Here is an 18,463-nt window from a genome sequence, read left to right on the forward strand (position 1 = left end):
AATGTTTAATATTGACTTTTGATTACCCCTACTAGCACTTCCCAGGACATATAATGAATCTAGCCTTTATGAAAAGGTAGAGAGAAACCAGCTTACTCCAACCTTCCCCTTTGACCTTTTCCTCTCCTTCTAGTTTCTCAACCTCATCTCTTTAAGAAAATTAAGGCCATTTGTTATGATCTCTTCATCCCCAAAACCTTTAACATCTCCACTTATCCTCTATACTCTTGCTTCCTTTCACCAGACTTTGATAATAAAGTGACCCTTCTCCATGCCAACGTCAGTCCCTCTACAGGGGCCTTTGGTTCTATTTTTTCCCCATCTTCTCAATCATCTCAATCTTTAATCTACAAAATCTCCCTGTCTGCAGTTTTTTCCCAGTGGCTTACAAGCCCAACAAAAAACAAAAACACTTCCATTAAATCTTATCCATGCCCTCAAGCTCATTCTTATCTCTCCCCTTTCTCTGCAAACTCTTAAAATAAAGACATCTATATACTTTCTGGTTCCAGTTTTTTCGGTCAGTCCTCAATGCTCTTGGCATATGGTTTATGATATCACTCAACTGAAACAATTCTTTTCTCTTAGATGATGCTGAAATGCTTTTTTTCTCCTAGTTGTTCCACCTAGATATGTCTCCTTCTTGGTTTCTTACTAAGCTTATCACACCCCTGAACTTTGGATCTCCAAAATTTGTCCTGAGCTCTCTTCTCTTTCTTAACTCTCGTAGATTTTATCAACTCCATAGATTTAATTGTATGTATATGACTTGATATATCCAGTTTCCCTTCCATATTGAAATTCCTACCAGTAATCACTTTAAGCCTTCATCTAGACTATACAATAACAGTGGCTTTCTAAGTAGTCTTACTCAAGCTTCCACTACTCCAGTTTATATTTTTCCAACTCCACTCCCACTCCAAGGTCTTTAATCTAGCCAGGCTTTCTCTTGGTTCCTCACACATGGAATTCCACTTTCCTCATTCATATCTTTGAGCAGATCATTCACCTGCCATGTCTGAGGGATGGCTACTTGTCTTCCTCAATTCTGCTTCATTACAATTTTTATCTTCCTTAAATACACAGCTGTTCAAGTACCTTCTACAAAAAGTTTTTTTGGTGTCCTCCCTCAACTTCTGGAGCTCTTTTCCCTCTCTAATTATTTTGTGTTTATTTGCATTTATTCTTTTAATTTATTCAGATAATAGGTACTTTATAAGAATAATTTAATGGATTTTACCTCCTCTTCCATCCCAAGCTTGAAAAGAGTAGTAGTCACAAAAGATATCCTGCTCCTTCAATTCAAAGCAGGCAAATATTGAGGTAAAGGAAGGATATGAAATATATTTAAAGTATATTACTATTCCCTGTCTAGCACACAATATCTCCCCATGTAATATTTTCCCATTTAAACAATATCAAAGTTCAGATTTTTTTTCAGTCCAATAGTTTACTCATTCTATAATTTCCTGAAAGATTACCACAAATTCTCTTAAAATTTTTAGAATTAACAGTACTATCATATTCAGTTATATGTTGGATTAAATTGGTTGGCCTAGATCCTAAGCAGCACTTTAAAACATTGTTTCTCTGGGAAGATGAGCTCCAAATTCTAAACAACCTATTCCCACATAAATCACAGCTTGCAGACTGAAGACTAGTATATGTGGATGATCAACTTCCTACTTTGAAGACTGAAGCTTGCTTTAAAATACCAGTCTGACTTTCTTTCCCCTTCCTCATCACCAATAAATTGGAAGTCACCTTCTCTTATTGCACACAGAAAATAATTGCTATTAGGCAAAACAAAAAAACAGATCTTCTATAAAATGAATTGTACTGTAGTTCAGAACCAAATAAAGTATTTCTGATATCTGCACTTTGAAATTTAGCACAATTTGTGACATTTGATAATGTGGATTATTGAGAGCTATAAAGAAACTAAAATCTTAGCAGAAATTCGATCAACTGGATGAACCATTAACTTGTTATAGCCAATTTCGTTCATTTAGAAAGAGAACATATTATATTCATTACCAATTCAAAGTTGATTCTTTGTAGCCAATTAAAAATACATCAATTAACAAAGTTCATGCTTTGTAACCAATTAAAAAATGCATCATTAATCAAGCATTTTTTATGTGATTACTATAGAAAAAGCAGAAAGCTAGGTAAGATGAAAAAGTGGATACAACACTGGGCCTGGAGTCAGGAAAACTCAGTTCAAATATACTCAAGACACTTACCAGCTGTGTGACCCTAGCCAAGTCATTTTACCTTGCTTGCCTCAGTTTCCTTGTCTATAAAATGAGCTGGAGAAGGAAATAGCAAACACCAAATGGAGTCAGACTGCAACAACTAGAAAGCGATGACACAAAAAACAGTTCCTGGCAACAAGAAGCTTACATTCCAATAGTAGACATGATGTCTATTATATAAACATATATGTATATAACCAAACATATGTATGTGCTTATGTGAACACTTACATAGACACATACCTAGAGTAGATAAAAAATAACTTTACAGGAGAAGGCACTTTTTATCTGGTAAGGATCGAGGGGAAAAGGTGGAAATTGAATTGAGTCTTAGAAGCCAGGGGCTCCCAGAGGTTTAAATGAAGAGAGAGTGTACTCGAGACACAGAGGAAACATTGAAAAAGCAAAGAGACAAAGATTAGTGATGGAACATCCTGTATGAGGGAAATCTGGTTAGCCAAAGACTAGACTATAATATATACAGAGAGAAATAATGTGCCAAACAAAAGAGTTTATATTAGATCTATTCTGTTCCTGATTCTCCCACTTTCTTGGATGGGAAAGTACCTTCACTCTTCTATACCCCCCAGTTCCTTTTATGTATTGTCTTCCCCCATTAGAATATTAGCTTCTTTATGGCAGAAATACTGTATTTGTTTCTATTTCTACATAGTAAGTATTTAATTTATGCTTGTGGATTTGAACTAAACATTAAGAGAAATCAAGTTTCTAAACTTTCTTATATGCACACAAATTAAATTACTGCTAAAATCTTGAGATTCCTTTATATCATAAAGTTGTAATAATAATAATAGCTAACATTTAAATAATATTTTAGTTTTGCAAAAGTTTTCAAAGCTCTTTACATGTTATTTCATTCAATCCTCCCAAGAATCCTGTGAGGTAGATGCAATTATCTCCAATTTTACAAATGAGGAAACAAATGAGTTAAATGACTTGTCCAGGATAATAAAGCCAATAAATGTGTAAGGAAATAAGAATTACACAGAACAAAACAGAAGAAGCATGTGATACTTTAGTACAATTATTCCCAAAGTATATTATTTTCAATCTATTTTTGTTAACAATTAGAGCCATATAAAAGTAAGATTTGACCATCTAAAGAGATGGTAGGGAAGCCAATGATCACTTGGCAGATTATATGATAGTGAGGATTCATTTTAGGTATGGATTAATCTAGGTTGCAAGCAAAGTTCCTTTATAGAATGATTCTATGATTCTTTGAAAATCACTAAAAGAATCAATAATTAGGATAATGAATATTAAACCAAGTTAGAGCCACAAATATTTCAATACTGCAAATATATCTCAGTGAGAATTTAAACCATTTTGGGGGGAATTTGCCATAATCAATTTTGACTGGTATCAAAATATCACACATTGCTGTATCAATCTCCTAAATATTCACAATAACCCTCTGTAATTATTATCTAGATGATAAGTAAAATAAAGAACAGAACATACATTGAGTGACATGATACAAGTTGGGTGCCCTTAAAATCCCACTAGTGTAAGCAGCTATGTAAAGAAATTTTTTAACAGACGCTAACTATTAGCTCTCCACTAATAGTCTTAGACAGTTGCCTGGGGCACTGAGGTCTGAGACAGCATGCCTCAAAAAAGCAGGCTGTCTACTTCTCCATGCTGCCCTTCTGAGGGCCATCACCACCCTTGGATGCCTTTGCACAATCCTGCCTTACTTAAATCCAATTAACTTGCAAATCAAGACATCCTCCTCCTAGTGTCATTAGTCCCTTTTTTCCAATTCACATTTAATAATGACAATCCTATATACCTCGGATTTGTACACAGTTGTTGAATATCCTCTATCTCAGACAATGGGAGAGGACTGATTTGATTGTTTTGCCTCTTTAATCACCTGTGCTTTCTTGTTCAGTGTCTGGCCTATCTGGCACATAGTAGGGGTTTAATAAATGCTGGTTGCATGATTAAATGGAAGGGGTGGAAATTAGTCTTCTGTCACTAACTCCATGAAATATAGAGAATTGATTATACCAATAAGTATAGTCCGTCATGCCTAGAAGATACTAGCTAGAAATAAGTAGAAATCAATGCATTAACAAGAAATTAAGCATCTCCACAACCAGGAGGTGCTTACTTACATAAGTGCTCAAAGTAATGTGCTAGAATGAATATAAAAACTAAAATCAACAGTAACTGGCCTAAGGAGCATATGGTTCCACTGCAGATATGTGCATACACACATACACACACACATACACTACATCTGTATGTATGAAATATTCATAAGAATATTTACACATCATACATATACATTTGTATATAACAAATACAGAGAAAAAAGAAAAGCATTCCCTTTTCCCATTCCCCTTGAGGTTTACACATTAAAATCAGACAAAAATCAACACAATAGAAACAAAAATAATTTAAGTGGGAAGTTCTATTAGTATATAGGGATGTAGGCTAACTGTATCTATAAGCTTCAAGTAGTCTGTCTTTTTTTCTTTCTTTCTAGACACCACAGAAATTCACCTCTACCATCTGCCTCTATAATTACTGCCCTTGCCAAGGCATCCATTCCATTCATCATACCTTAGGGATTGATCTGTTTAGAGCTCGGACAAATTGTTAAAGGGATCTATTGTATCTTCCAAGTTTCACTGAAATTGCATTAAAAAAAAAAAAAAAAGGAATCATTCAAAAAACATAGTAAAAATTCTGAAGGGGGAATTGACAAAACTAAGTAAGTTCAACCGACATTAATAGACTCAATAAAGTTGGGATTTAGAATTCCATTGTGACACGTTCATGTTTTCAAATAGAGAGCAACATTCTGAATTATTAAAGTTGGAGTTGTGACCATGCATATATCACCCTGTAAATCAACTAGCATTTATTAAATGTCTATGATGTGCTGAGGATAAAGAAATGAAGAAAAAAAATTCCTTCTCTCAAGAAGCTCAGTCTAACAGAAGAGCTAACATGCAATCATGTACTAGCTAAATGCAGGATAAATTGGGAGTAATCTTAGAGGGACTACATAAAAATTAAGGACTAGAAAGACTTCTTGCACAAAGTATCCACTATTGCTTTAAACATACCTGAAGAAAGCCAGGGAAGTTAGAAGGTAAATAGAGATGAAGGAAAATATTCTTAGAATTAGTTTTTAAAAGTTGGCTGTAGAGTGATTAACTTTCAACTTAACTTTCATCTCTCATCTACCATACAATACATTATAAAGGTTCATCTTCTACATTCCTGTGGAAATAGGAGCTTCAAAAAAAATATCAAATCCTTGATGTAACAAAGAAGCACTATAAGTGTTTCAAAGTATTTGCTGAAATAAAACTTGCACACAATTCAGCAAAGTGAGTTGATACTCTTTTGAAAGGCATAAGTCCGTCTCTCAACTTCATTTATGAAGTACCTATTACTTCCCAGGCACTGTGCTAAAAGTCTAGGGAAGCAAAAAAGCAAACAAGATCATCTCAAAGACAACAGTCACTGGTCTCAAAAATTGAGCTCTCCCTCTAATGAATCAGGAGACCTGATCTCAAATCCCACCTCAGAAACTTAATTATGTGAACTCATTTCATCTTAGTTCAGTATAGTTTCCTAATCGGTAAAAAGGAAGATATTATCTACCTCAAAGGATTCTTGTGGTAAAAATTGTTTGCAAATTTAAAAAGACTATACAAATGTGGGCCTGTTAGTATCAATCACAAGAGCATTAGTTTTCTTATTTCTAGGAGGATCAAAATTGAGTTTTTGATATCTATTCTGCTAGCGTTGATATCAGTAAGAAAAACAACTGTAAGTAGCCCGTTTAATAATACCTCCTTTATAGTTATACCTACTTTTCTATAATAAAATGGATTAAATAGTTATCTACTTAAACAGCTTAAATATCTTAAACCTTACAAAGATTTAAATGTCATTAGAAACAGAATTCTTTCTCCTGCCATCATTTTATTTCACTGCCTTTCTTTGAAATCTGTCACTAAGTAATCAACAACTAGCATGTGTTATCATATGACAATGTATAAAATAATATGCCAAAGACCTTTTCTTTCAATAATTTTGGGTTCTAAAAAAACAACATAATTATTTTAATGATGTACTTAGGGAAAAGATTTATCCACAAGAGAAAACAAAGATAACACTAATTAAAAGGTGTCTCAATTTATAACCGTGCAATTAATTTTCTGTAACAGTTTTCCCTCCTTAAAAACTACAAAATCTATATTATCTATGTCACTAGCAAAGAGAGTGAGAATGCCAATTTGACTTCTGCATTAAGGAACAAAGAAAAATGTCAAAGATGGCAATTCATATGCAATAATTGAGTTTGCTGTTCACTTTCAAGAATGATATTTTAAATTATTTTATATCCTCAGCTTTGGGAAGAACATATTAAGTGGGATGAATAGGTAATAATGAAAGAAACATAACAGCTTGAGTTTATCGATTATACCATATCCTAAACTCCATCCTTATTGACCTTGATATCATTTGAAGGGATTCTAGCAATGTTTGGTATACTGTCCTAATATTCCAAAGCAGATGCGAAAGTGACACAATATCTAAACAGTTGTGATTACTCTAGCAAAATGATGTTTGTCCCCTATCCTGCTGCCATTCACCATCACAATACAAGAATCTCCTTATTTTAATGAAGGGAAATTGAAAAATGCATTAAACTCTGAATTAAATGATCTGTCTTCAAATTCAGATCCTATCATTTACTATACTTGTCAAGAGGAGAGTAACTCCCCATCTCTGGGTGTCATTAATGTATCACTTGCCTGATATAGTGAAAAGGAGCACCAGCTCTGAAATCAGAGGGCTGGGTTTTAATCCTCCCTATAATGGCTACTACCTTTGAGATTTGCTGCAAATCACTTAAGGTCCCTGGAAATCAGGTTTCCCATCTGTCAAATGAGGGTCTAAATGTCCAAGCTTCCTAAATCTATGATCCTATGTACAAGACAGAAGAGTTGGTCTAAATGACTGCTAAAGAGTGAACAAATCACTTCTCCTCAAGCTTAGTTTGTTCATTTGTAAATGGGGATAAAATTAAATAGCATATATATGTAGGTGTGTATGTATAAACAAGTTTATACCTATACAGATAGATAGTTGGGAAACCTTGTTCAGTAGTATCTAACTCTTTACAACCCCATTTGGGATTTCTTGGCAAAGATACTGGAGTGGTTTGTCATTTCCTTCTCCAGTTTATTTTAAAGAGAAAAGAGGTAACTGGGATAGGGGTGTGTGTGTGTGTGTGTGTGTGTGTGTGTGTGTGTGTGTGTGTGTGTGTGTGTGTGTGTGTGTGTGTGTATGTATGAGGAGTCAATAGGGTTAAATGATTTGCCCAGAGTCACACAGCTAATGAGGCAGGATTTGAATTCATATCTTCCCGACTTCAAGCTCTGCATTCATTCATTATACTACCTAGCTGCCCCTTAAAATGCTACATAAATACCTATTATCCCTATCACCACTATCAATTTATAGGTCTATAAAACCCTGAAAAACTAGCTGTGACCTCAAGTAAAATACTTAACTCTCTGCCTCAGTTTCCTCTTCTGTAAAGAGAAAGAACTGGACTCACTTCCTCTAAGACCCCTTGCAGTTCTAAATCTATGATTCTATGGGCTGATGATCAACTCTCCAGGATATTTGACACATCCATGACAAAAACTGGACAGAGACAGCAAAAGTCACTCAGAGTTGCCTAAAAGACTTCAGCACCTAAAAAAACAAAAGAAAGTGCATGTACATATACACAAAACATTTTAAATTTTAAATCTGCAATTCCCAAAGTTACTGAATTTTATATTTCTTTAAAAATAAAATATGAAAAGCAACTCTGAACATTTTCTCTCCTTTGAAATTTCAAAGGAGAAATGTGTTAATAATGTATAACTTTTTACCTACAGCACTTTGAAGCTTTATAGTACAATTCAAACATACTAATCATTTCTACAAAGTACCTTCATTTACAGCATCATACTTCGTGTATCATTCTGTCCCAAGACTTGAAAAGCTTTTAACTAGATGATCCTAAGAAAACCTCCATCTTTATTATCATAATTGTGCCTTTTACATGATTTTCCTGTTTTGAAACTCCTAGAAGAAACTAAGGGAGAGATTTCCTTAAATCTGTATGAACTCCATTACAAACTGCATTCTTCAAAGAGAATTCTATTGTGAATTTACATATAATAGATGTAACTGTTTCATTTGCCCTCTCCCCCCAAATAATAAAATGAAAAGCAACATTATCAGAGGCTACAAAATGATAAAATTCATAAATACCACACCTTTCTTCTAAGAGGGGAGGAAAGAGACCAAGACTAAGAAAAAAGCAATTGATATTTACTTATCAACATCTTTGCACAGCCTGCTATTCATCTTATCCCAGCAAGGGCCCAAGATTATCTGAGGTCCTAAGATAAACTGCATGATATTTAGAATGCATTCAGACAAACCACACATTTCTCCCCCCCCCCTTCGTGCTATGCAGCAATCCCTAACAAAATTCAATGCAAATTAAACTAAATAAAAATCTCAGCCTGCCTGAGCCTTTTATTAGAATCCCTTTATAGAATGTTTTGTCTGTTTTATATTAAGGATGCCTCCTGGATACAAAGTAAACCTAGTCAAAAGTAAAAAATTACCAGTTATATTGTTAAAAAAAAAAAAAAGAATTACATATTATGGCTTTCATAAATCCTACTATAAGAAAACTTGTTAATACCTTAATTTATATACATATATGTATAATTATACACACACATACATTCATATTTCAAATCACAGATTTAGAGCTCTACAGACCAGGAAACAGACCCAGTATGAAAAAGTTGACTTGTCCAAGGTCACACATGTAGATATAGTGACAAAGCCAGCTTTACTAGCAAAATCGTGATTCTAAGCCTAGCCTTCTTTCTACTCCAGCCAATCTCTCCCCCAAATCCTACCTACTTTGACAGGTGTTAGGTCGCTACTAAAATGCACACTATCGTCTCCCTTTCTCTACTCAAACATAAGGTGAAATGCCGACCTGCATTGAGTCTGCACAGCTGAGTTACTCCACATACCGTTTAACACCAAGGGAAAATAGTGGAAGATTAGCAACACCAGGCGGTTCTACTAAATGAAACTGGAGTTTGTTTCTTTTTGGGAAAACCGACATAGAGAATCTACATATTCGTCTTAGACTATCCTCGGCCGTACCAAACAAGGACCAAATCTCACCTTTCTTAGTCTTTTTAAATCTCTTCAGGATTTACTTTTAATGTTTCTCCTACTTTATCTTTGCTCGGCTAGGACTCAAGGCTGGGTGGGGCGTAGTACAGAAAGACAAGATTTTTTTTCCTTTTTCTTTTTTTTTTTAACAATGGACAAAGAAACAAATTATCTTTTCAAAACAAGAAAGTAGTAATACTGCACTAGCCCGCCTTACGACAGAAAACCCCTAGAAGTCAAAATCCCATTCCTCAGTTCAGTAAAAAGTGGCCTCTAAACTCTCATTTCAAGGACAGTGGCTCAGGGTTAGGGGGCGGGGGGCGACCTTGTACTTCTCCGTGACTTATCAATTCAAAACGAAAGGAGGGGAATGGGAAGGTGAGGAAGGGCGAGGGGAAGCAGAAAGGGGGAAAGAAAACAGAAGGTGGAGAAAGAGAAAAACGAGGGGGGCGGGGAAGAGAAGGAAGCCGGAGAGGAAGCAGGAGGTTTGGAGAAAGAAAGAGGAGGAAGAAGAGGAGGAGGGGTGGAAGGCCCATTAAGAAATCTTAGAGCAAACTAAAGTTGATACTTACAGTTTTGCAACTGCAACGCCCCCGTGGGCTGCGGAGTCCAGCCGAGCGAAGCAGCGCAGGGCAGCGGCGGGAGCAGCGGGGACTCGGCGGCTCCGGAGCCCGGGCTGCTCGAGGCTGCTGCGCCGGCTGAGCTGGGGCTGCTGCAGCCGGCACTTTTCCTCCTCCTCTGCAGCCAGAGCCCCTCGAGGCTGGAGCACCGGCTTCTCCCTCCTCCTCAGGACCTACGGAGCACCCGCGCCTCCCATCCGGGGAGTGAGTGTATTTGTGTGGGAAGGAATCGGAGGTGCTACGTGGGGAAAGAACCTCCCCCCACTACTGCCTCGGGTCCCGCGGCTGCGAGGGGAGCTGAGCCACCGAGCCCTGCGGCGGCGGCGGCGGGAGCAGCAGGAGCGGCGGCGGTGGAGGGGAGGGGGCCAGGCGCCGCCGCCGCCGCCGCCGCTGTTTTGCAGCTGGGCTCGAGCTAGGGGGCGGGAGCCAGAATCTGCGTCTGTCTCGAGCCCTGTCTGTAGCTCGGGGGGCTGTGCACCAGCAACAGCCTCCGAGGGGCTGCGGAGCAGCGCGGCTCCTCCCCCTCTGCCTAGCGCGCTCTTGTGCGAGTGTATGCGCGCGTATGTGTGTGTGTGTGTGTATGTGTGCGTGTGCGTGTGCGTGTGTGTGTGTGTGTGTGTGTGCGCGCGAGTGTGAGCGCGCTCCCGCGCGCACCTCCTGCGGCCTTTCGCTCTCTGGTTACAGTAACTGCTTTCTGCCTCTCTCTTCCTATCCTCTGGGCCCTCTCTCCCTCCGCTTTGCCAGGAGATACATTGTAACGGAACTGGGACACCGGGCGCTGCATTGTGGGAGCATTTAAAGCAGCAGCAGAAGAAGCCAATCACGTCGACTCTCCCCCCACTCCTCCCCGCCCCCCACCCCCAGACTCACACACCTCACATCTCAACTTTCTTCTGGCTGCTCCACTACGCGCTCGTCTGCGGCTGAGCCTCCCAACCCAAACACATCCCCCACCTTACCACCTCCCCACCCCACCCCCAGCCTAGCTCTAGTTTCCACGGCTGGGTCTCAAGCTGTGGCTCCCGCGAATGGGAGAGCCCGATTTCCCCGAAATGATGGGAGCCGGGATAAACGGCTTGTTTATCATGAGAAACTCGTGAGCAAAATCTTCCATCACCGGAGGGTAATTAAAACTTCCCTCAAAATTAACTCCCGAATGCAGAAGACTCCTTCTGCACACGCACCGTACTTCCAAAGCTCCCAAGACCGACTCAGAATTGTTTTTCATCTGGGTTAGCTATGATTCAGAGTCCTCGTCCTCTACCAGCAGGCAGTGAATGAGGCCGAAAGGGAAAACATACCCGAACAAAGCATGAATCAGACATGAGTAACAAAAGTTCCGAGATACACAGGAATGCCATTTTTTCCCTTTTCACCCAACTGCCATTTGAACGACATGGGAAGAAAATGCTTATGAGATTTGGATGTTATTTATTGTTCTTTTTAAAAACGTTTCAATCAACCAAACATGAGGTGTGTATGTATGTAAAATTCTCTGCAAAACTTAAAGCCTAATGCTAGCTTATTATAGTTGCAGTCAGTGGTGTTGGGCAGCTAGATGGCACAATGGATAGAAAGTCAGGAAAATCTTCAGTTTAAATTCTCTCAGACATGATCACTATGTGATTGAACATTCATTCAACCTTTCTGCCTCAATTTCCTCATCTGTAAAAAAAAATTGGTGTGGGAGGGGGATAATAATAGCACCTACTTCTCAAGATTATTTTGAGAATAAAGTGAAACATTTGTAAAGCATTTTGAAAATGTACATAAATATTGATTATTATGTGCAAGGCACTGTGTTAAATGGGGGAGCTCCCTGAATTTTTATTTTAATGGAAGAGACCATATAGTACTTTTGTAAGAGCTGGTTGAAACTGTCCCACCCTATTTTAACTTAAGAAATCTTAACAAAATGAAAAGGACTCTTAATCAATTAATCAATTATAGACTTTAAGACTAAGTCTTAGAAGGGCTCCCTGAGTTTTTATTGCAGTGGAAAAGACCATATAGTACTTTTGTAAGAGCTGGTTGAAACTGTCCCACCCTCTTTAAACTTAAGAAATCTTAAGTAAGGCCTCTTAATCAATCAATCAATCAATTATAGACTTTAAGTCTTAGGAAGCCATTTATTGAAGGGAAAGATAATCAGAGGTCTAATTAGAGAATTGGTTGGGGAATTTTGTTCCATTTCCTGATTTAGTCTGAAAGGGAGGAATTTTAGAAATTGGAACTTTGTGACTTTTCAACTAGTATTGAAGAGGAAATGCCTGAGGAAGGGATGGAAAAGTTTAGCTCAGGTTTTTATCTCTTCCTCTCTCTCTTCAATTACTTTCCCGCCATTGATTGGAAGAGGGCCCTCCACTTCCCAAAGATATCACATATTCCCAGAGGATACTGCACTTCCCATCAATGTCCTAAAATTTGCCCTGACTCAGGTGGCCATGTCTAAATTGAGTTGTTATTGTTGAGTAATATCTGACTTTGTGATCCCATCTGAAGTTTTCTGGGCAAAAATATTGGAGTGGATTGCCATTTCCTTCTCCAACATATTTTACAAATGAGGAAAGTGAGGGAAACAGGGCTAAGTGACTTGCTCACAGTCATAGGCCTAATAAGTGTCTGAATTTCCTGATTCCAGATCTGACACTTTATCCACTGCACCATCTAACTGCTTTCAATGCTAGATTGGAAGCCAAGGGCAAAGATTGACACAAACTCACCATGTGTAAAGGCAGTTTCTGGAATAACTTACAAATGAAAGAAACAGACTTCCAACAAGAGCTAAGCTTGAACTCACTTTCCCCTAGACTTTAAATGAACTTGAAAGTTTGTCATAGACTTGAGATGTTTTATATTATCTGTGCTTACTCTGCCACTTTAGTGACTTCATCATTTCTCATGGATTCAATTATCATCTCAATGCAATTGAAACAGAAATCTACTCATCGAGCCCTAACTTTTCTCCCCAACTGTCAATTACACATTTAGGACTAGATGATCTGTAGACTCAACATTTCCAAAGCTGAACTCTCTAACCTTTTTTTTGCCACATATTCTCTCTTTATAACTTTCCTAATACTTTTGGGGGCATCACTATCCTCCCACTTATCCAGGCATAAAACCTAGGAGTTACCCTTAACTATTTTCTCTTCCATCCAAACATGCAATCTGTTGCCAAGCCCTGTCATTCTGCCTCAGGAAAATTTCCACTTCTCTCCTTTGACACTGGACCCAACCTGGTACTGGCCCTCATCACCTCATGCTTGAACTATTCTAAAACCTGCTGCTTGATCTTTCTGCTTAATACTTCTCCCCATTCTTTTCATCTTTACTCATCTGTCAAATTGATCTTTCTAAAGTGCAGGATTGACTACATCATTATCCTACTCAAAAAAGGTCCAGTGACTCCCTATGACCCCTAGAGTCAAATATAAAATGCTCTATTTGGCATTCAAAATTCTTTATTTGTTCAGTGTTCTTACATTTTGCTTTGCAATTCAGTGACACCCACCTCCTTGCTCTTCCTTCTACAAGATACTCCACTTGGTGATTCCGTACTTGGATCACCTGTGCCCAAATTGCTCTGCCCTCCTCATTTAGACCATTTGATTTCCTGCAAATCTTAGTTAAAATATCACCTACAAGAAACTTTTCCTCATTTCCTTAATGCTAGTGCATTAGATTAACCCACATTAATCCTGTATATATTTTATTTGTACATAGTTGTTTGCATGCTGTCTCTCCCCCTATTAAACTGTGAGATGCTTGATAAGAGACTTTTATTTGTCTTATTTGTTTTCTTTTTCCCTTTTCTTAGTATCTCTAGCACTTGGCATAGTGGCTGGAACATAGTAAGAACTTAATAAATTCTTTTTGTCTTTACTTGATTTAGGAAAGTTAAAGCACTAGTTCTTTTGACATTTTCTACTTCATTTATTTTTCTTTTTCCTTTGCCTATTCATAATTGTAGCTTCTTTTGCTTATAGCAATCTTTGTTTTCTTTTTCTAAGAATAAAATTTTATTTTAAAAATACATGTAAAGATAGTTTTTAACATTCACCCTTGTAAAATATTTCATTCCAAATTTTTCTCCTTCCCTTCCCCCTACCCTCTTCCCTGCAAGTAATCCAATATAGGTTAACCATGTGCAATTCTTCTAAACATATTTCTACATTTATCATGCTGTACAAGTAAAATCAGATCAACAAAGGAAAAAAATGAGAAAGAAAAGAATCAATCAAAAAAACAAAAAAAGTGAAAATATTGTGTTGTGATCTATATTCAGTCCCCATTTTCCTTATTCTGGATGCAGATGGCTCTCTTCATCACAAGTTTATTAGAATTGACTCAAATCACCTCATTGTTAAAAAAGAGCCAAGTCCATCACAGTTGATGATCACATAATCTTGATGCTGTGTACAATGTTCTCTTGGATTTACTCACGTCACTCACATCAGTTCATGTAAGTCTTTAAATCATCCTGCTAATCATTGCTTATAAACAATAATATTCCATTACATTCATATATCATAGCTTTTTCAGCCATTCACCAACTGATAGGCATCCACTCAGTTTCCAGTACCTCCCGACTCCCACTGTTCAGTTCAAATATCTCTTGTCCTCCTTATCACCCAATCTTTATCTTTATGGTCAATGATTTATCTCTGGCACTACAATTTCATGAAGTGTAAAATGTATTAAATCCATGTCCCCCTTTTTTCTTGTGATTGATGAGAAGAGATTGGTAAGATTATAGTAAATGATCTTCCTCTTTCTGAACATTTGCACCATTTCCTTTTTAAATTAAAATCTTTGTATTTTGGCTACTTTAGAGGAATAAAATTTACTTTAGAGGAATTTTGGCTATTTTAGAGGAATAAAATCTTAGTTTTTTTTAATGATTTTTATTTTTACATTTCATTTATGATTGAATATGTTCACCTCTCCCCAACTCAGCAAACCTTTTCCTAAAAAAAGAAAAAGAAATTTAATAAAGCTAGTTGGCGCATTTGAGGTGTCCTATAATATTGGTAACACTTCATACTAATAAGTCCCCACCTCTCCAACAAATGAAGGGAAAATGCATTTTCTGTAAGAATTTGGTCTGAATTTTTTTCTCTGGTGGCATTAAGGATTCTGTTCATCTCTCCTTTGTCCTCTAGTTCTGATACTTCCAGTCCATTTTCTTCATTGATTTTCTGAAATGTGGTTTTCAACTGGGTTTTTCTGGGAAGGCAATGAATCTTAGGTAATTAACTAAAACCTGTCAACTACATAAATTATTTCTAAATAGTGATACATTATATGTACTTCCAATTCTACTGTCTTTTGATATCATTGTAATAATCCATTTGTTTAATAATATATCCTATAGACTAGGAGATCATTATGTACTTCAACAACAATACTAAATGATGATCATTTCTGATGGATGTGGCTCTCTTCAACAATGAGATAAACCAAATCAGTTCCATTTGTTCAATAATGAATAGGACCAGCTACACCCTGAAAAAGAACTCTGGGAAATGAATGTGAACCACTATATAGCATTTCCAATCCCTCTGTTTTTGTCCACTTGCATTTTTGATTTTCTTCTCAGGTTAATTTTACATTATTTCAAAGGCCTGTTCTTCTTGTGCAGCAAAATAACTATGGATATGTATACATATATTGTATTTAACTTATATATTTAACATGTATTGGTCTACCTGCCATCTGGGGAAGATGGGGGGGGTAAGGAGGGGAAAAGTTGGAACAGAAGGTCTTGCAAGGGTCAATGCTGAAAAATTACCTATGCATATATCTTGTAAATAAAAAGCTATAATTAAAAAAAACCCAACATTAAATTGAAATCCTAAAATTTAAAGGTTAAAGCAATAACATTGATTGTAAGAAAACCATTGAATGAAGACTTAATATTAAGAAGTAATAAAATAAACCATAGATTAATATGATTTTTTAAAAATAACATCAAAAAGTACTAAAAATAAAAATGACTATACCCATAATAAAGATAAAATCAAAGTGAAAAAAAAAATGTTTCCTATATCTCCAACAAAGCCATTCTTATTTTTAGCAGGTCAATAGCTTTCTAGTTTCTGTTCTAAGCCATCAGTTTTCCTTTGTATTATCCTTTAAGAGATCTAATTTCACTTCCTACTATTCCATTCTTTTATTAGACTTTCCACCCACTCACTCTTGGGGTTCATGTGATCAGTCCATTTCTGTGGTTCTAGTTGTCTACCTAAATTGTAGTAGAATTATCCTCTTCCCATACAGATCTCATGGCATTTTTTCATTTCATAATTTTTTAAAATTTCATTAGAAAGTTTATTTGTTCCTCCTGGTTTCTCTATGGACATTTCCTTTCCATACCCCTGTTTTGTTATTGTTCTTTTTTATTTTTTATTTTATTTTATTTTTGCTGAGGCAATTGGGGTTAAGTGACTTGCCCAGGGTCACATGCCTAGGAAGCTTTAAATGTCTGAAATCAAATTTGAACTCAGGTCCTCCTGACTTTAGGGTTGGTACTCTATCCACTGTGCCACTTAGTTACCCTTATTGTTTTTATAGAATACAAAGCAGTCTGATCACTATGCTTTACAAATAGTTTCTTCAAAAAACCCAGTAGATTCTGGACATAAAACCAAATAACACTAAAAAATTAATTATAATTGAACAGACAAGTAATAATTCCTTACTGATGTAAAAGTCATTCCTGAATTATCTGTCTATATAGCAACAAAACAAAGTTGCTAGAGAAAAAGTAAAAATTTATAAAGTTAGGAGGAAGAATAAAAATGGAAAAAATGTCATTCAATTAAACTATTCCAACTTTATCTTTTAAAATGATGGTGATGATAGATGATGAAAAGGAAGGGATAAATGATATTGTCACTGTAATAATTTATAAGGTCAACCACTAAAAATCATTTGCCATAATAACAAAAAAAGGTTTTAAAAACCTTTTTCAGTGAACACTTGGCATATTTGTAGGAAAGACATAGGAAAGAAGTAGTTCACAGGCATTTACAACATAAACTCATTTATAAACTCTTAATTAGAATGATGTGAAAGCTTATGAGAAGTTTTAATTCATGAAACAGAGAAGCAGTAGAAAGTAAAATCATTTTAAACAAAGCGGGGTGAGAAACTCAACTACCTAAATAATTCCCAGGGGATCTAATGATGAAACTATAAGAGGAACAACAAACACAAAAAATTGGGAAAAAATCTGCAAAGGTTATTATAAATTTTTTCTCTTTCAAGGAAATTGAAATCATACTCAGATTCTACCATTGCAATCCTATATATTTATAAAGTAGATCTGTATGGAACTTAAAAAAAAAAAATAGAAATGGAGAAGCAGCTGGATCAAATGAAATGTACTTAATGGAGGCATGTTCTGGAGGAAGTAAAATTGAAAGGGTATTGAGAGATGTATATGGAGGAGAGACAGGAAAAAAAAATCTTGAATATTTAAAAATTTCTCCAAAGGAATCCCAATAGACTTTGGACAGAAAATGCCATCTGCATCCAGAAAAAAAAAAAAAAAAAAAATTAAGGAGACTGAATGTAAATTAATACAAGCTGTGTTACCTTCTTTTTTTCTGTTTTTTTTTTTAATCTCTCCCATGGTTTTTCCCATTTGCTCTGATTTTTCTCTCCCAACATGGTTCATAAAGTAATGTGTATTAAAAATAAATACTAGAAAAAGAAGAAAATTTTAAATGCTTCAAAAGGTGAATTAAAAGAACATCATCTGTTTTTAATTTAAATTTTTTATTGTAGGTTTATTTTTAATACACGTTGCTTTATGAATCATGTTGGGAGAGAAAAATCAGATCAAAAGAGAAAAACTGTTCAAAATTGTTTAAGATTCCTTAAAAATTACAGTAGAGATCAACTTGTCCCATGATCTTCTCATTAATATCACTCAAATCATAAAGCAGTAGGTGTATTTCACTAATACTGTTATAGCCATCATGGAGAATATCCAGAAAAGAGTCCAAATCCAGGAAAGAGTCTCTATAGATGAGAAGGTTTTCCATGTGTTTGCAGATGACATTGTGCTAGTTGTGTTAAGCCTCAGAGTAGGAGAATCTCCTGAATGGAATCAGTAGATCAAAACAATTCCATACTCTCACTCAAAAGTTTGATCTTATGTTAAGTAAGGTAAACAAAATCCAAAGAACATTGCACACATAATAAGATTATGTAATCAACTGTGATGGACTTGTCTCTTTTCAACAATGAGGTGATTCAAGCCAATTCCAATAGACTTGTGATGGAAAGTGCCTTTCCTGTCCAGAGAGAGATCTAAAG

The 18,463-nt window shown here is 36.3% G+C and overlaps 1 protein-coding gene across 1 annotated transcript in view; it reads right to left on the reverse strand.

Moving 5' to 3' along the window:
• RASSF8 (Ras association domain family member 8) overlaps positions 1 to 10,226 on the reverse strand; it is a 78,032-nt gene extending 67,806 nt beyond the window's left edge. The window contains exon 1 of the mRNA XM_074268810.1: positions 10,088 to 10,226. The gene's annotated coding sequence lies outside the window, so the exon portion shown is untranslated. The remainder of the gene's footprint in view (positions 1 to 10,087) is intronic.
• Between the last annotated feature and the right edge of the window lie 8,237 nt (positions 10,227 to 18,463).

Source organism: Sminthopsis crassicaudata, chromosome 5 (assembly GCF_048593235.1).
Source record: "Sminthopsis crassicaudata isolate SCR6 chromosome 5, ASM4859323v1, whole genome shotgun sequence".
NCBI lineage: Eukaryota > Metazoa > Chordata > Mammalia > Dasyuromorphia > Dasyuridae > Sminthopsis > Sminthopsis crassicaudata.